Here is an 18,825-nt window from a genome sequence, read left to right on the forward strand (position 1 = left end):
TCTATCTCTTGCTCTGGACGCTAACCAGGTCTATACTGACTTGATCCTGCCCTTCCTGTTGCCAAGTACACATACAAAACAAAGCAACAGCCGGATAACCGGTGAGAATGATGATCCCAGTAAAAGCAACATATCAAGTAATGAATATACAACATGCTATCAAACCACATATTCAAGTCGAAGTTAATGATATGCATGTCTTTAAAACCAGGATATCGATTCTGATAAACACGGGAGTATTGCTCTGCTTTTGGGATCCCGAGGATGAGATCACGTAACGACTCACCGACTCTCCCAATCGAGGTGGTGCCACGTATCCCACTCCTCTAGACTTTGAGCAACCATAATGAGTATGCTAGCACTAGGCGAAATACTACAACCTAGGCCACTCAATCATAGTTCCCAAACGTCTAACTAAAAGGGCGGTTCTGCCCGCTGAAATCAAAGTAGGCTCAAGATGAATGCATAACAGAAACATAAACATAAGCCACATAACAAAAACTCAATCAATCAACAAATTACAAGTTCCACGTGCTAGAACAAGTATCAATGCAATATGTGATTTAAAAAGGGGAAACTCGAGAACCAACAGTCCCAAGTATGCTATCCCGCTACGATGACTGCTTTTACCTTTCAATGCAGTAGTTCCAACTCTGGATAAGCTACAACAAAAGGTTTAATCAACAACTAAACAATCCAACAACAAAGGCAATGGTTCAAGGTAATCTCTTTACCGTTCTTCGTCCAATTCTCGACGACCAAATGCTGCTAACACAGGGCTTGACAACTCCAAACGAATCTGTTCAGATACAATCAAAGATCAATTACCATGATCGACTCACAAGCCAAGTTCAACAACTTCAAAAATGGTTCAAATCTCCAAAACTCAAACCGACGGCATAACGGCTATAACTGAACAAACCGACAACGCAGACAGCAGTTCAATAGAGATATAACCTCATAAAAATTCTAAGACAACCAAAACAAAGCAAACCCATCAATCTCAAATCCACATTTTCGAAAATGGCTTCCAAAAATCATAACAAATCCGAACGTCGCTCTAATTCAAAACCGACAGATAATAAACGATCAGAACTCTGTAGAGAACAACATACTCGAATCTCAAACGATTCTAACAACATCCAAAAACTAGAATGTATTCGATCGTAGAAAAACTTACGATATAACGGAGCTCTCGCTGCAGTGATCGCTAAACTGCCTTCAGAAATAAATTCCAACGGCCGGATCGTGCTCGGACTGGAATCCCAAAGCTTGGAAAAGCTTGGAGGCGTGAGAATGGAGAGAGACGGCTTGGAGGGGATGAAGAAGACTTTGTCAACCAATTTTTAAGAGTAGATAATATATAAAATCCACAATTTGCGTTTTAGTCCTTGAAAAATCCAATTTTTGCAAAAAGGACCCTGATCAAAATCGAGTCGGCTCGTGAACTCTGTAATCTCCGATTAACTCAAATATACTCATTTAAGATAAAAATGGGGCGTTACAATTCTCCCCCACTTAGAAGATATTTCGTCCTCGAAATCAATAAGAACCACAACTCATAAGCTAGAATAAAGAACTAAAGACAGTAAGAAGAACTCACGTCAACTGAATAACTCTGGAAAACGCTGTCTCAAGTCAGATTCTGTCTCCCAAGTCGCTTCCTCGACTCCGTGACGGCTCCACTGCACTTTCACTAACGGGATCGACTTGGTTCTGAGTTATTTCTCCTTCCGATCAAGGATCTGAATCGGTCGCTCAAAGTAGCTCAGAGTCTCGTCTAACTCAGCTTCGTCAGGCTGAAGGATATGAGAAATATCTGGTTGATACTTTCGCAGCATAGAGACGTGAAAAACGTCGTGAATACCAGATAAAGACGGGGGAAGTGCAAGTCTATAGGCAAGATCGCCTAACTTCTCGAGAATCTCGTACGGCCCGATGAATCTTGGAGATAACTTCCCTCTCTTACCGAATCTGACAGTGCCTCTGAAAGGTGAAATCTTCAGAAAGACTCGGTCTCCCTGATCAAAACTCAGAGGTCTACGCCTGACATTCGCATACTTTGCCTGTCTATCTTGAGCTGTCTTCATTCTGGTCTGAATGATCTTAACCTGCTCTGCCATATCTCTAAGCATCTCCGGTCCCAAATCTGGTGACTCGGATAAATCATCCCAAAACAACGGAGATCGGAACTTCTTACGATACAAAGCCTCAAAAGGCGCCATACCGATACTCGCTTGGAAGCTGTTGTTGTAAGAAAACTCGACAAGAGGCAAAGAATCCTGCCAACTAGTGCCAAAGTCTAGCACTACTGCTCGCAGCATATCCTCTAACGTCTGGATAGTCCGCTCTGACTGTCCATCGGTCTGAGGATGATAAGCTGTACTCAGATGCAATCGAGTACCAAGTGCCCCCTGAAGACTGTGCCAGAAGTGAGAAGTGAATCTAGGATCTCTGTCTGAAACGATCGACTTCGGCACACCATGCAGTCTCACAACATTGCTAACATACAACTCAGCCATCTGATCATGACGATACGTCATCCTGTACGGAATAAAACACGCAGACTTCGTCAATCGGTCGATCACTACCCAAATGGCATCGCATCCTCGAACGGATCATGGTAGCTTCGTGACGAAATCCATGGAAATGTGATCCCACTTCCATTCAGGAATAGATAGACTACGCAACAGACCTCCTGGTCGCTTCCGTTCTGCTTTCACCTGCTGAAAATTCAAACACCGAGATACAAACCTCGCTACGTCGCTCTTCATTCTCTTCCACAAAAACTGAATCTTCAGATTGTTGTACATCTTACGACCTCCAGGATGAATACTAAACCGACTGCAATGAGCCTCTCAAAGAATACGTTGCCTCAAATCCGAAATATCAGGCACAACAATACGATTATTCACATACAGTACATCTTCTCTAACCTGGAATTCAGACTGATGTCCAGATCTGACTTTCTCTACTGAAACCTGAATGCTCGGCTCAGACTCCTGTGCTTCTCTGATTGCAACAAACAACTCCGGTTCGGCTTGAATAGCAAACACTCTGATAGTCTCCATATCTGTTTCAAACTCTAAACCAGAAGTGCAACAATCATCGATCAACTGAGAAACACCAATAGTAGTAAGAGATAAAGAACATAGCTTTCGGCTCAAGGCATCTGCAACTGCATTCGACTTCCCCGGATAATACTTGATTTCACAATCGAAATCCTTCAACAGATCTAACCATCTTCTCTGTCTCATATTCAGTTCTGCCTGAGAAAAAAAGTACTTAAGACTCTTATGATCAGAAAAGATCTCGAAGGACTCACCATAAAGATAGTGACGCCAGATCTTCAGAGCAAAGACGATCGCATCTAGTTCAAGGTCATGAACCGGATAACGAGTCTCGTGCGGTTTCAGCTGCCTCGATGCATACGCTATCACCTGCTTATGCTGCATCAGAACACAACCCAAGCCTCGGTTAGAAGCATCACAATAGACTGTGAAACCTCCAGTACCCTTCGGAATAGAAAGAATTGGAGCACTGGTCAGTCTCCTCTTCAGATCAACAAAGCTAGCCTCACAATCTGTAGTCCAGACAAAAGGCGCATTCTTCTGAGTCAGCTGGGTAATAGGCTTGGCAATAGACGAGAAACCTTCGATGAAACGACGGTAATAACCAGCTAAACCCATGAAGCTTCGGATCTTCGGCACTGAAGTAGGTCTAGGCCAATTCATAACCGCTTCAATCTTGCTGGGATCGACAGAAATCCCATCTCCAGAAATGATATGACCGAGAAAGACAACTCGATCTAACCAGAATTCACACTTAGACAGCTTGGTAAACAACTGCTCAACTCGCAAAATCTGCAGTACGGTCCTCAAGTGCTCTGCATGGTCAGTACGGTTCTTCGAGTAGATAAGAATATCATCGATAAAGATAATGACGAACTCATCTAAATAACGCTGAAAGATACGGTTCATCAAACCCATAAAAACCGCTGAAGCGTTAGTCAAACCAAACGGCATGACTATAAACTCAAAATGACCATACCTCATTCTGAATGCGGTCTTAGGAACGTCTTCCTCTCGCACTCTCAACTGATGATAACCTGACCTCAGATCAATCTTAGAGTAGACAGAAGAACCCTGCAGTTGATCAAACAAGTCATCTATTCGGGGTAAAGGATACCTGTTCTTAACTGTAGCCTGATTCAATTGACGGTAGTCGATACAGAGCCGCATAGAACCATCCTTCTTCCGAACGAATAGAACAGGAGCACCCCAAGGCAATACACTAGGTCTGATGTATCCCTTGGCAATCAAATCCTCAAGCTGCTCCTTCAACTCTCTCAATTCAACAAGTGCCATACGATAAGGAGCTTTTGAAATAGTTTGAGTACCTGGCACTAAGTCAATGCTGAATTCAACCTCTCAAATGGGTAGCAATCCAGGAACATCTTCCGGAAACACATCAGCAAAATCTCTAACCACTGGTAAGTCAACCAAAGCTGGGCTAGATTTCAGTACATCAACCGCATAAACTAAAAATCCTTCTGCACCTCTCTGTAACAAACGAGTCATAGATAACACTGAAATCAAAGGAATTCTAGATCGAGAACCCTTACCAAAGAATTTCCATTCGTCTGCCATTTCAGGTCTGAACCTGACAACTTTCAGAAAACAATCAACTGTTGCCTTGTACTTGGTCAAAGCATCTATACCGACAATACAATCAAAATCTGACAACCCAAGCACAATACAGTCGAATTTTAACAAATTCCCCTCGAAACAAAGTTCACAGTTCCTGACTAGTCGGACAGGAACAATTCCTCCACCCAAAGGTGAAGTAACAGCTACTACTGTAGGCAACAATTCAGTTGGCAAAGCATGCAATAACACATATTTCTCAGAGATAAAGGAATGGGAAGCACCTGTATCTATCAAGACATGAGCAGAATGACCGAAAATCAAACAGTTACCTGCTATGACATCGTCAGGTGCTGCCTGAGCCTGATCCTCTGTCAATGCAAAGACTCGTGCTTGCTGTCTCGGAGGCTTATTTGCACTAGAGCTACCTCCCTGTCTGTTCTGCTGTTGCTGGGGTTGGAAAGAGTGCACTGCAGACGACTGCCTCTCCGGCTGAGCTGCAGGTCTAGACGAACTCCCACTCTGAGCTCTATCTCTATTACGTTGAGGGCACACTTTAGAGAAGTGTCCCGGTTGCTGACAAGTGTTACAATTGCCGAAGACTCCCACACACTGATCCGGTGAGTGTCTTCCTCCACACTTGCTGCAGTACAAGGATTATGACCCAGAACTCGGTCCTGAACCGAATTGCTTCGAACCACTGGAACTGGACAAACTGTTCCCCTGTCTCTTGAACTGTTTACCTCTTGCCTTGTACTGATCCTTTCTGTTTCCCCCACTGTTTCCACCTTCATACCTCTGCTGCTGGTTCTGATGTTGAGGTGGATGATTCTGATACTGAGATGGTTGGTTCTGATACTGCCTCTGCTGCTGAGGTGCCCCCTGATTACCTCTTTGCCTCCACAAGCCTGCTTCTGCTCCCTTTGCGTAATTCATGGCATCCGCAAAGTTGCTAGGCCTGTTGGTGTTAACCAACGTGAAGACATCGGGGTTCAACCCGTTGATGAACTGATCTGCCTTAGCTTCTTCATCTCCGGCAATTAGCGGTGCAAAACGCAAGAGACTATCGAACTTAGCCACGTACTCTTCAATGTTCAGATTCCCTTGCCTCAGATTTGCAAACTCTGCTCCCTTATCCTTACGATACGAGATAGGGAAAAACCGCTTATAAAACTCAGATTTAAAAAGAGTCCAAGTAACCTCTGTACCTCTACTCTCAAATGCTTTCTTTGTCATGATCCACCAGCTCTTAGCACCACCACGCAGCTGATGAATTACTAACCTGATTCGGCGGTCATCTGTGTAGTCAATGGAATCAAACAACTGATCCATATCATCCAACCAACTCTCACAGTCAACTGGATTTTCTGAACCCATCAACAATGGCGGATTGAACGACTGAAACCTCTTCAGCAAGGTTTCCATAGGAGTCGCTGAAGCATCCAATTGATCAACCTCAGTGCTAGCTTGCTCAGTCGCAGGGATAACTGGTGGTGTGTTTCTGTTTATCACTCGACGAGGACCCATCTGATAATCAAAGGTTAGGACACGAGATATCTCAATCGCTACAATCAGTGCCCTTACAACCGCTTGGAATACCGGATACCAGTCGGTAACAGAAACAGTTATATCTCAAGTAGATCATGCTTTATAAATTAAATCACATAACCATGTAATTCAATAATTCTCAATAATAAAGCATGCTCGCATGGAATTAAGTACATAGTTAAAATAATTCAAACACATGCGAGGAGCCAATACACGCAGACTCGATCTACCCGCTCACTCTAGTTCGACCAAGAATCTTAACGCTTTGATACCACTTAATGTGAGACCTCGTTTCTAAACAACTAATATCAGACAACAAGCGATAAGTAATCAAGAACCCAATATATATATTTTTTTTTAAAAGGAGGCTCGCGCGCCCGCACTGACATCAGCGCGCCCGCGCCAAAGGAAGCGCGCCCGCGCTCATACCTCGCAAAGAGGCCGCGCGCCCGCGCCAAAGAAAGCGCGCCCGCGCCGTCCCCTCGCCCAGAAAGGTTAAGGCTCTGTAATAAACTCAATCAAAACCTAAACACTTGCATTAAGAGTATTTGACATTCCAATAACAATACAAGAAAGGTTTAGGGGAGAGCAACATTCAATTCAATAGCACCTACATCGTTTCTTGCTTACAAAACATATACGAGAAGTTCGAATGACTAAACATGATCGCAAAACATAACTAGGTTGACATGCTGATTCGACTTCTAAACGAGTCTCACTTCTATCTCTTGCTCTGGACGCTAACCAGTTCTATGCTGACTTGATCCTGCCCTTCCTGTTGCCAAGTACACATACAAAACAAAGCAACAGCCGGATAACCGGTGAGAATGATGATCCCAGTAAAAGCAACATATCAAGTAATGAATATACAACATGCTATCAAACCACATATTCAAGTCGAAGTTAATGATATGTATGTCTTTAAAACCAGGATATCGATTCTGATAAACACGGGAGTATTGCTCTGCTTTTGGGAGGATGAGATCACGTAACGACTCACCGACTCTCCCAATCGAGGTGGTGCCACGTATCCCACTCCTCTAGACTTTGAGCAACCATAATGAGTATGCTAGCACTAGGCGAAATACTACAACCTAGGCCACTCAATCATAGTTCCCAAACGTCTAACTAAAAGGGCGGTTCTGCCCGCTGAAATCAAAGTAGGCTCAAGATGAATGCATAACAGAAACATAAACATAAGCCACATAACAAAAACTCAATCAATCAACAAATTACAAGTTCCACGTGCTAGAACAAGTATCAATGCAATATGTGATTTAAAAAGGGGAAACTCGAGAACCAACAGTCCCGAGTATGCTATCCCGCTACGATGACTGCTTTTACCTTTCAATGCAGTAGTTCCAACTCTGGATAAGCTACAACAAAAGGTTTAATCAACAACTAAACAATCCAACAACAAAGGCAACGGTTCAAGGTAATCTCTTTACCGTTTTTCGTCCAATTCTCGACGACCAAATGCTGCTAACACAGGGCTTGACAACTCCAAACGAATCTGTTCAGATACAATCAAAGATCAATTACCATGATCGACTTACAAGCCAAGTTCAAAAACTTCAAAAACGGTTCAAATCTCCAAAACTCAAACCGACGGCATAACGGCTATAACTGAACAAACCGACAACGCAGACAGCAGTTCAATAGAGATATAACCTCATAAAAATTCTAAGACAACCAAAACAAAGCAAACCCATCAATCTCAAATCCACATTTTCGAAAATGGCTTCCAAAAATCATAACAAATCCGAACGTCGCTCTAATTCAAAACCGACAGATAATAAACGATCAGAACTCTGTAGAGAACAACATACTCGAATCTCAAACGATTCTAACAACATCCAAAAACTATAATGTATCCGATCGTAGAAAAACTTACGATATAACGGAGCTCTCGCTGCAGTGATCGCTAAACTGCCTTCAGAAATAAATTCCAACGGCCGGATCGTGCTCGGACTGGAATCCCAAAGCTTGGAAAAGCTTGGAGGTGTGAGAATGGAGAGAGACGGCTTGGAGGGGATGAAGAAGACTTTGTCAACCAATTTTTAAGAGTAGATAATATATAAAATCCACAATTTGCATTTTAGTCCCTGAAAAATCCAATTTTTGCAAAAAGGACCCTGATCAAAATCGAGTCGGCTCGTGAACTCTATAATCTCAGATTAACTCAAATAAACTCATTTAAGATAAAAATGGGGCGTTACAATGTGATCGTTGGATGTTTTAACCTTGGGGATCCCAAACCAAAGAGGGAAAGAATAGAAGAATTTCAATTGATTATCTGAGTCTGATAATCCAGAGTATTTAAAGACATGCATATCATTTTAATTCAGTACTTGATTGGATTAATTGTTTTTATGAAGATCGATTTCATATTATGATTTGATATGTTTATTTGATAGCATGTTAGTCTTTTTTACTGGGAATTATATTCTCACCGGATTATCCGGCTGTTGTCTTTGTCTGTATGTGTACTTGGCAAGAGGTGGGGCAGGATCGAGTCAAAGACATCATGGCTAGACGATTGAGAGGATAGAGTGAGGCCCTTGGTTTTAGGAGTTGAATTGTATTCAAACTCTTGTTGTATTTTGGTGTTGTAAACCCTTAACCAAATCATGTTCTATTAGTTTGGATGAATGTATAACTCTAGAACTACCTTGTATTTGATTATGCATGATTTTTGGATGATTGTTGCATGTTGAATGGTGTTAGTTTGAAAGAATTGGAATTGAATAAGTTGAGCAGCATCTGTTTTTTTCTGCAGAATTGGTGCCGCTCGATCGGTAGGATCTTACCGATCGAGCGAGCACCTTTGTTCAGAGGCAGAGGATGAGTCATTTTGCTGCCGCTCGATCGGTAAGTTTTTACCGATCGAGCGGGCACTGTTCCTTTTAAAAAAAATTAATAATTTATTTGTTTTAGTCTTGTTTCTTGTATTGGAATCGTTGTTTAGTTCCGAGATTAGAAGATTAGAATCAAGGCCTCACAATACCCTGATCGCAGATCTATCTTCGAATACACTGAAGAACCTTGCAGTTGATCAAAAAGATCGTCGATTCTTGGTAGAGGATACTTGTTCTTGACCGTCGCTTGATTCAACTGGCGATAGTCGATGCAAAGTCGCATAGAACCATCTTTCTTCCTCACAAAAAGCACTGGTGCACCCCAAGGAGATATGCTAGGTCGGATGTATCCCTTGGCAATCAAATCTTCTAACTGTTCCTTCAATTCTTTCAACTCTAACGGAGCCATACGGTAAGGTGCTTTTGAAATAGGCTGAGTACCTGGTGTAAGTTCAATGCTAAATTCGATGTCTCGAATAGGCGGTAGACCAGGAATCTCGTCTGGAAAAACATCAGGAAACTCGCTAACAACGGGTATCTCAGACAACTCAGGACTAGACCTCTGAACATCCATTGCATAAATCAAGAATCCCTCTGCTCCTTTCTGCAGCAAATGAGACATGGATAACACAGAAATCAACGGAATTTTGGATCGAGAACCCTTACCGAAAAACTTCCAATCGTCTGCCATCTCAGGTCTGAATGGAACCACTTTCTGAAAGCAATCTACTGTCGCCCTATACTTGGTCAGAGCATCAATCCCGACAATACACTCAAAATCAGATAATCCAAGTACGATGCAGTCAATCTCAATCGAATTCCCTTCGAATTCTATTACACAATTTCGGACCATTCTCACCGAAACAATTCCTCCACCCAAAGGTGAAGTAATAGAAACAACATCAGATAATGGCTCAGCAAATAAATCATGCATCACGACAAATCTTTCAAAAATAAAACAGTAAGAAGCACCCGTATCAATCAACACAAATGCAGAATAACCAAAAATCGAACAGTTACCTGCTATCACATCATTCGGGGCTGCATTGGCTTGATCCTCTATCAAGGCAAACACCCTCGCCTGTTGTCGTGGAGGTTGGTTCTGGTTCTGATTACCTCCCTGACGATTCTGTTGCTGAGGCTGAAAGGAATGAACTGCAAAAGCTGATCTCTCGGGCTGAGCTGGCGGTCGAGAAGAACTGCCACTCTGAGCTCTATCGGATCCTCGCTGAGGACAAACTCTAGAAAAGTGACCCGGCTGCTGGCAGATATTGCAACTACCAAACACGCCTCGACACTGATCACTGGGATGACGTCCTCCACACTTGCTGCACGAAGCTCCAGAAAACCCAGAATTTTGTCCAGAACTGAACTGTCTAGAGCCACTGGAACTCGATGAACTGTTACCAGACTTCTTGAAATTCTTCCCCTTCGGTCTATACTGATCTCTCCTGTTTCTGCCACTGTTGCCTCCCTCAACCCTCTGAGACTGATTCGACTGCTGAGAAGGTTGGTACTGATACTGAACCTGCTGAGGCTGAAATTGAACAGGCTGATTCGGAAAAGATCTCTGCTGCTGCTAAGGATCTACCTGATTACCTCATTGCATCAAGAATCCAGCTTCGGCTCCCTTTTCTTGATCCATAGCATCTGCGAAGTTGTTAGGTCTTCCAGTATTGACCAAGGTAAATATCTCAGGGTTCAAGTCATTGATGAAATGGTCGGCCTTGGCTTCCTCGTTATCTGCAACGTGAGGTGCAAACCTCAAGAGACTGTCAAATTTGCTCACATAGTCCTCAATGCTCAAGTTCCCTTGTTTCAGATTCGCAAATTCGGCACCCTCTTCCTTTTATTACGAGACAGGAAAGAAACGCTTAAAGAACTCAGTCTTGAACAAGCTCCAAGTGATGGCAGTGCCTCGGTTCTCATTCGCTCTCTTGGTTGTGGTCCACCAATTCTTAGCAACACCCTGCAATTGATGACTGACTAACCTAATTCTGCGGTCATCGGTATAGTCGAGGGAATCAAAGAGCTCATCCATTTCATCTAGCCAACTTTCACAAGTAATGGAGTTCTCGGTACCCGTTAAAGTAGGCGGTCGGAAAGATCAAAACCTCTTCAGTAAAGTCTCCATCGGGGTTGCAGTTGCATCAAACTGATCCATTCCAGTACTACACTGATCATTCTGAGGAGTTATCACTGGCGGCGGATTCTCAGTAAAAGGAAGAGTCAAAGGTGGTTGATTCCTTCTCAAAGATCGTCGAGGTGCCATCTGATATCAAGGGTTAGGGCACAATATCTCAGACTTATTCTCAATCTCATAACCTCGGTGTTCAAAGCTCTGCTCTGAGTACTAATGAATCTCAATGATATACGAAAATAGATAATAGTACAAGGACAAATATATATCACGTAATTCATGTTTTATAAATTAAATCACTACTCATGTAATTCAATTAATTCAAAATTCAATAAAGCATGCTCGCACGTATTTAAAAATAATCATTTAAATAAATCAATCACATGCGAGAGTTCAATTCATGCGGACTCGATCTACCCCGCTCACTCTAGTTCAAATCCAAGAATCTTATCGCTCTGATACCACTTAATGTGAGACCGCGTTTCTAATCCTCTAATATCGAATAATTAAACAAAATCAAACACAATAAGCCGCGGAAAACGAATCAAATTATTTTTTTTAAAAGCACTGCGCGCCCGCGCCCTTGCTTCGCGAATCAACGGCGCGCCCGCGCCCTTGCTTCGAGAATCAATGGCGCGCCCGCGCCAACAACAGCGCTCCCACGCCCTCACTTCGAGAATCAACGGCGCGCCCGCGCCACCCTCTCGAACTGCTGAACTCCAGGGCACAAAAGAAAAGTCTATCAAACTAAACTCAACAACTCAAGCAACCAAGGTTCAAACATCATAAATACATGAGATCTAAGGAGTTGAAACACCAACAAAATGATGTTTAACAGTACAAGATTGAAGGTAGGGATTCGTTCGACTAAACAAAACAGTACAAATCCAAAGGTACGACCCTAAGATACATTGTGTCTCACTTCTATCATCACACCCCGAGCTAACCCAAATGACTTGGTCCAGCTCCTGATCCTCCTGTTGCCAAGTACACATACAAACAAAGACAACAGCCGGATAAACCGGTTAGAAATATAATTTCTAAGTAAAAGAGACAGGCATGCAATATCAAGTAAACACCTCAGATTGAAATGTAATAATCAGTAACAAATCAAAATGAGCATGAATGAATGCATGACTTCAAAACTCGGGACTATCAAATAAGATAATCGAAATATCAATCGTTATTCGGTTGGGATCCCGGGGCCAAGTCCTCACAACAACTCACCGACACACCCATTCGGGATGGATGTCGTTCAACTCAACCCCTAGACTTCAGAGCAACTATAAGAAGTATTCTGGCAATTGGAAAAACTCGAAATCCAAAGCCACTTCAATATAGCTCCCTAAATCTTCTAATTTCAAAACGAATCGAGAAATCGGCTCAATATGGAATGCAAGTGAAAATAGAATAACACTCAAATTCACTTAAGCAATTAAACATGTAGTATGTGATTTTCGGGAACTTGAGAATAAGTCGATCTCGAGTATTCGTTCTCATTCGTTCATTGTCGACTTTTACCTTTTCTCGAAGCTTCAAGTGATTCATGTCAACAAGAGATAACTCGATATCATAGTCTATTCGGATAACAAACTCAAAGTCGATACAACAATCAATAATATACCGTCTTCAATTCTTCAATCGATAAACAAGTCTCCATGTTCGATCAACTCCCAAATCCTCAATCAACTGTCAAAACATCGAATACGGACTCAAAATCAATTCGGAATTCAAACTCAATCAAATTCGATATTCAACTAAAACCGAACCAAAACCGATAACTCAAACTCAATTTCGACGGCATAACGGCTATAAATTGACTATCCGAAAATACAAACCATCAAAAAACAATCACAATAACTCAATCATCATCCCAATCCATCAAAACAACTCAAATCCAACCTCAATCAAAATCATCATTTTCGAAAATATGCCTCAAAAATCATATAAAATCCAAACTTCGTTCTTTTTCCAAACCGACTTCGAATACACGATCTATGCAAGCTCAAGAATAACATACTCCAATATTATCAAATTCTGACAACCCAAAAAAATTCAAAGTTCGAGGATCGAAGCAAAACTTACGTCAGAATGAAGCCCTCGCTGCGGTGATCGCAAATCTCAACTCGGAATGAAAATCTAACGGTCGGATTCGAAGGAAGAAAGAAGCTCAAAATGGCGTCTCCCATGGCCTCTTGTTCGGTACGTTTAATGGAGAGGAGAAGGGGGAGAGAGAGTGATGGTGAGGTGATGGGTGATGGTCAACTTGCCTCTAATAATAATATATATGTCCAACTTGCATTTCAGTCCTTTATTTCTCCAAGTTTGCAAAATAATCCCCTGCGAATATCAATACGATTCTTAAATACTGAAAACTCTGATTATCTCGATTAAACTCAATTATAATAAAATCTGGGCATTACAGCTTTCAAGTAATTAAACCGAAAAAATTTTGATTTGAAGAGCAAAGCAAAGCTTCGAATAAAATTCTTGAGAGAATTTCAATAATTTGTGTATAAACTGAATCTGAATTATTATTAATGAAATAAACAAAAATATTTATAGTTTACAATCAAAAATAAAATATAATGCAAAATATAGCCTAAAGATATCAAAGATATCATCTAGAAAGTTTTCTAATATAATTAAAACTCTCAAAAATAGGAAAATAACATCAAAATATCAAAATCCCAAACATACACACAACATGCCGAGGTGTGTAAATTTCCGAAAATACTCTCTCGCTCGAGCGGATGTGCTTGCTTGCTCGAGCAAGGAAGACTCTGCCTCCCACTTGCCCCTGCGCTCACTCGAGTGGATGTGGATGCTCGCTCGAGCGAGAAACAATCTGCCCGAAAACTTTCAATGCTCTCGCTCGATCGAAACTTGGTTGCGCTCGAGCGAGACCTCTTTTGCCTCAATGCTATTTTCTTCACTGTTTGTGACTCCCAACACTTCAAGAACACATAGGCAACTTCCAAATTGATCTTCAAGTGCTCCAACTCAATCTTGATAATTTAACATCAACATTTGAAGTGTCTTCTTGAATTTATTAGCCCGAGTCCTCGTGATTGGTCCTCGTGTCAACTCCAATGGATCTCGAACTCCCCTTGCCACTCGATCCACATGTGAGCTATCAATGATCGCATCATTATCTGAACTAATTTAAAACTTTGAGAATGGAATGCTACCTTCTTATCTGATTTGATTGGAAGCATGCCTTGACTGAACATGAATCCGAAATCGATCTTTTGAGAAGGCATTATAGTGCTAATCAGAGAGGGAGTGAAACTGAATTGTTATCTCTGAGATTGAATTGTGTACTAATTTGTTTGATAATCATATATGCCTCGAAGACCAGAGACTAGATAGACTACAGTTCCTTTGCCAGAACAAGTAGTGATAGAACCGACAGTACCACAAGCAACAGAAGCACTGAGAGTAGAACCGACAGTGCCACAAGCAAAAGAAATTCCTAGAACTAAACAGGGTAGTACTTCGAGAGATATGGGGGATATGACTGCTACTCCGATGGAAACTCAGTTGAAACGCTTTTAGTCATTTAAACCGCCAACACAGAAAGGAACTGAGAACTCTGTGGAATGTGAGAGTTGGCTTGAGGATATTGAAGAGTTATTTGAATCCCTTGACTATTCAGACGATCGTCGAGTCAAACTTGTTATACACCAACTACATGAAGTTGTAAAAGGTTGGTGGATAGCAATATGAAGAGCACTAGAGCATCGAGGTACGGTCATTACATGGTCTGTTTTTAAAACTGCTTTCTATCAACGATTCTTCCCAGTGTCTTATAGAAAGGAAAAAGGAGCGAAATTCGCTAGCTTGCAGCAAGGGCAATTGAACATTGAACAATATGTTCCAAATTTACGAGTCTGCTGAAATTTTCTCCCCATATAGCAGACAGTGATGAAGCTTAAGATGACCAATTCATTAATGGGTTGAATCCAGATGTTTTTACTCTCATGAATGCGGGACAACCGAACAACTTTGCGGATGCTCTTGATCGTGCAAAGGGGGCTGAAGCTGGGTTATTGAGACAACGAGGAGCACCGTTTGTGCCAGAACCAGTGAGACAACCCCAAGAACAGCCACAGATTCCACCACCACCTCGATTTGAAGGAGGAGGTAGCAGTAGTGGTAAGAAGAATTTTTTTAAATGAAAAGCAAAACAGTTTAAGCGATATGGAGGTAATTCTTCAAGCTCAAGTGGATCCAAACAATTTATAGCTGGACATAAGTCTAGTGGTTCTGAAGTGTACTGTACCAAGTGTGTAGGTCATCATGCCAGCGACCAGTGCCGAGGAGTGTTTGGACGCTGTCATATTTGTAATCAGACCGGACATTTTTGGAGAGTCTGCCCACAGCATGGTGTTGGAGGTTCACAAGGTGCGGGATAATCGAGACCAATGGCTCAATCTGCATCTTCTGTTCATTCATTCCAACCACAGACTCAGCAACAAGTTATACAAGGAGGAAGTCAGACTGTGAGTCAACCTCCAAGACAGCAAGCTCGAGTTTTTGCATTGACTGAGGAGCAGGCACAGGCATCACCTGATGATGTGATAGCAGGTACTTGTTTTCTTTGCGGTTATCCTTCTTATGTGCTAGTAGATACAGGATTCTCATACCTTTATTTTTGAACAATTTGTGTTATTGCATTCATTACCTGTTGAGTCATTATCTGCTATTGTATCTATTTCCTCACCTTTGGGAAAAGTTATAGTATCCATGAAGTCAGTTAGAAACTGTTCATTGCAGTATGACGGTAATGAGATTGAATTAGACTGTATTCTGCTTGGATTATCCGATTTTGATTGTATTATCGGCATTGACATGTTAACCAAGTACAGGGCTATGGTTGATTGTGTTCAGAAGGTTGTACAGTTCAGACCTGACATGGCTAATGACTGGAGATTTTATGGTAAAGGTTCAAAATCTCGTATTCCTTTGATATTTGTTCTCTCCATGACACGTTTATTGCAGAAATGAGCAGAGGGATTTCTTGTATATGCAGTAGATATGACGAAAACTAGCCCGAAATTGGCTGATTTGCTAGTGTTTAGTGAATTCGTTGACGTCTTTCCTTATGAGATTCCAGGATTACCACCATTTCGATATATAGACTTCAGCATTGAATTGATGCCAGGTACGCAACCTATTTCAAAAGCACCTTACCGAATGGCACCAGTTGAACTGAAATAGTTAAAGGAACAGTTAGAAGATTTGTTAGCCAAGGGGTACATTAGACCGAGTGTTTTTCCTTGGGGCGCACCATTACTTTTTGTACGAAAGAAAGACGGAATAATGAGATTGTGCATCGAATACCGACAACTGAACAAAGCAATGGTAAATAATCATTATACTTACCTCGAATTGATGATTTATTTGATCAGTTATAGGGTTCGTCGGTATATTCAAAAATTGATTTGAGATCTGTCTACCATCAATTGAGAGTAAGAGATGAAGATGTATCGAAAACTGACATTCAAACGAGGTATGGTCACTTTGAAATCATTGTAATGCCGTTTGGTTTGACAAATGCTCCAGAGGTATTTATGGGTCTTATGAATCGAGTGTTTCAGAAATATCTTGATGATTTCGTTATCATATTTATTGACGATATTCTGATCTATTCCAAGAACCTATGTGATCATGCTGAACATTTTAGAACAGTTCTAAAGATGTTGAGAGATGAAAGACTGTATGCCAAGATATCAAAATGTGAATTTTGGTTCCAAAAGGTAGTATTTCTTGGTCATATTATATCCGAAGACGGTATTTCTGTTGATTCGAGTAAGGTTGAAGCAGTGATTAGTTGGCCTAGACCGACATCTGTACCAGAGATACGGAGTTTTATGGGTTTAGCAGGGTATTATCATCGCTTTATCAAATATTTCTCGAGTATTGCCATACCTATTACTCAACTTACACAGAAGAATGCACCGTATATCTGGACTGAGGCTTGTGAAGATAGTTTTATTGAGTTGAAGAAGAGGCTGACAAGTGCACCAGTCTTGACTATCCTTTTAGGTACTGGTTATTTCACTCTTTATTGTGATGCTTCTCACAGGGGACTAGGATGTGTGCTGATGCAGCGAGATCTTGTTGTTGCTTATGCTTCAAGACATTTGAAGCCACATGAGACGAGATATCCAATTCATGATCTTGGACTGGCAGCCATCGTCTTTGCATTGAAAATTTGGCGTCATTATTTGTACCGTGAGAAGTTCTAAATTTATTCTGATCATAAGAGTCTGAAATATCTGTTTACGCAATCTGAATTGAACATGAGACAACGAAGATGGTTATATTTGTTGAAGGACTTTGATAGCGAAATCAAATATTATCCAGGAAAATCAAATGCTGCTGCAGATGCCCTAAGTAGGAAGGTATGTGCTTTATCCTTATCTACTATAGGTGTATCTCATTTTATTGAAGATTGTTGTATTTCTGGATTAACATTTGAGACATATATGAGGCCTATCCAAGTGTGTGCGATTCGGGCTGAGCCTGAATTGTTGATTCGAATCAAGGATGCACAGAAAGAAGATCAGGGTATTCAAAAATCAGTTGAAATGGTTAAGTCTGGAGATCAATCTGAATATAAGGTCAGTACTGATGATGTCTTATATGTGAATAACCGACTTTTTGTTCCAAATGTTTCTGATCTGAAACAACAGATATTGAAAGAAACGCATTGCAATAGATACAATATTCATCCTGGTGGCAGAAAAATGTATAATGATTTGAATAATCATTACTGGTGGAAACAAATAAAATCAGATGTCACTGAATATGTATCTAGATGTATGAATTGTCAACAGGTTAAAGCGGAGAGAAGGAAACCTGGTGGTCAATTACAGAGTTTGTCAATTCCTGAATGGAAATGAGATCAAATTTCTATGGACTTTGTGACGAAGTTTTCACGTTCATCCCGCGGTTGTGATGCGATTTGGGTGATCATTGACAGGTTGATGAAATCAGCTTGTTTTATTATCGACATGATCAGATGGAAGATTTATATGTCAAGGAAGTGGTAAGACTGCATGGAGTGCCTAAATCTATTGTGTCTGATCATGACCCAAGATTTACTTCTCATTTCTGGCACAGTTTGTAACAAGCTCTAGGTACTCATTTGAACTTGAGCACTGCTTATCATCCTCAAACTAACGGACAGTCAAAACGAACGATTCAAACTCTTGAGGATATGATGAGAGCTGTAGTACTTGATTTTAGTACTAACTGGAAAGATTCGTTACTATTGAAATATTGCCCCACATCGGAAGGATAGAATTTCTGGGAGCCCTTAATATAGACAAGGGCAACCCTCACCTCTTGAGCTAGCTTTTGAGGTGAGTTAGGTCCAAGTTTAATTTCTAACATGGTATCAGAGCCCAGGCCCTCCGTGTGTGTTGGACCGCCCATAATTGGGCTGCCTATAGTTAGACCACCCGTTAATATCTCCACGCTCTATATGTTCATTCCTGGGCGTGCGGAGGGTGTATTGAAATATTGTCCCACATCGGAAGGATAGAATTCCTGGGAGCCCTTAATATAGACAAGGGAAACCCTCACCTCTTGAGCTAGCTTTTGAGGTGATTTAGGTCCAAGT

The 18,825-nt window shown here is 41.4% G+C and overlaps 1 long non-coding RNA gene across 1 annotated transcript; it reads right to left on the reverse strand.

The window, feature by feature from the left end:
- Positions 1-631: 631 nt before the first annotated feature.
- LOC140886961 (uncharacterized) lies at positions 632-1,301 on the reverse strand. The gene is made up of 3 exons (XR_012151731.1): positions 1,181-1,301; positions 735-799; positions 632-662 (listed from the first exon to the last, which is right to left on the reverse strand). It is a non-coding gene; the product is annotated as an uncharacterized lncRNA (long non-coding RNA).
- Positions 1,302-18,825: the final 17,524 nt, after the last annotated feature.

The sequence above is a fragment of the Henckelia pumila genome, chromosome 3, assembly GCF_033568475.1.
Source record: "Henckelia pumila isolate YLH828 chromosome 3, ASM3356847v2, whole genome shotgun sequence".
NCBI lineage: Eukaryota > Viridiplantae > Streptophyta > Magnoliopsida > Lamiales > Gesneriaceae > Henckelia > Henckelia pumila.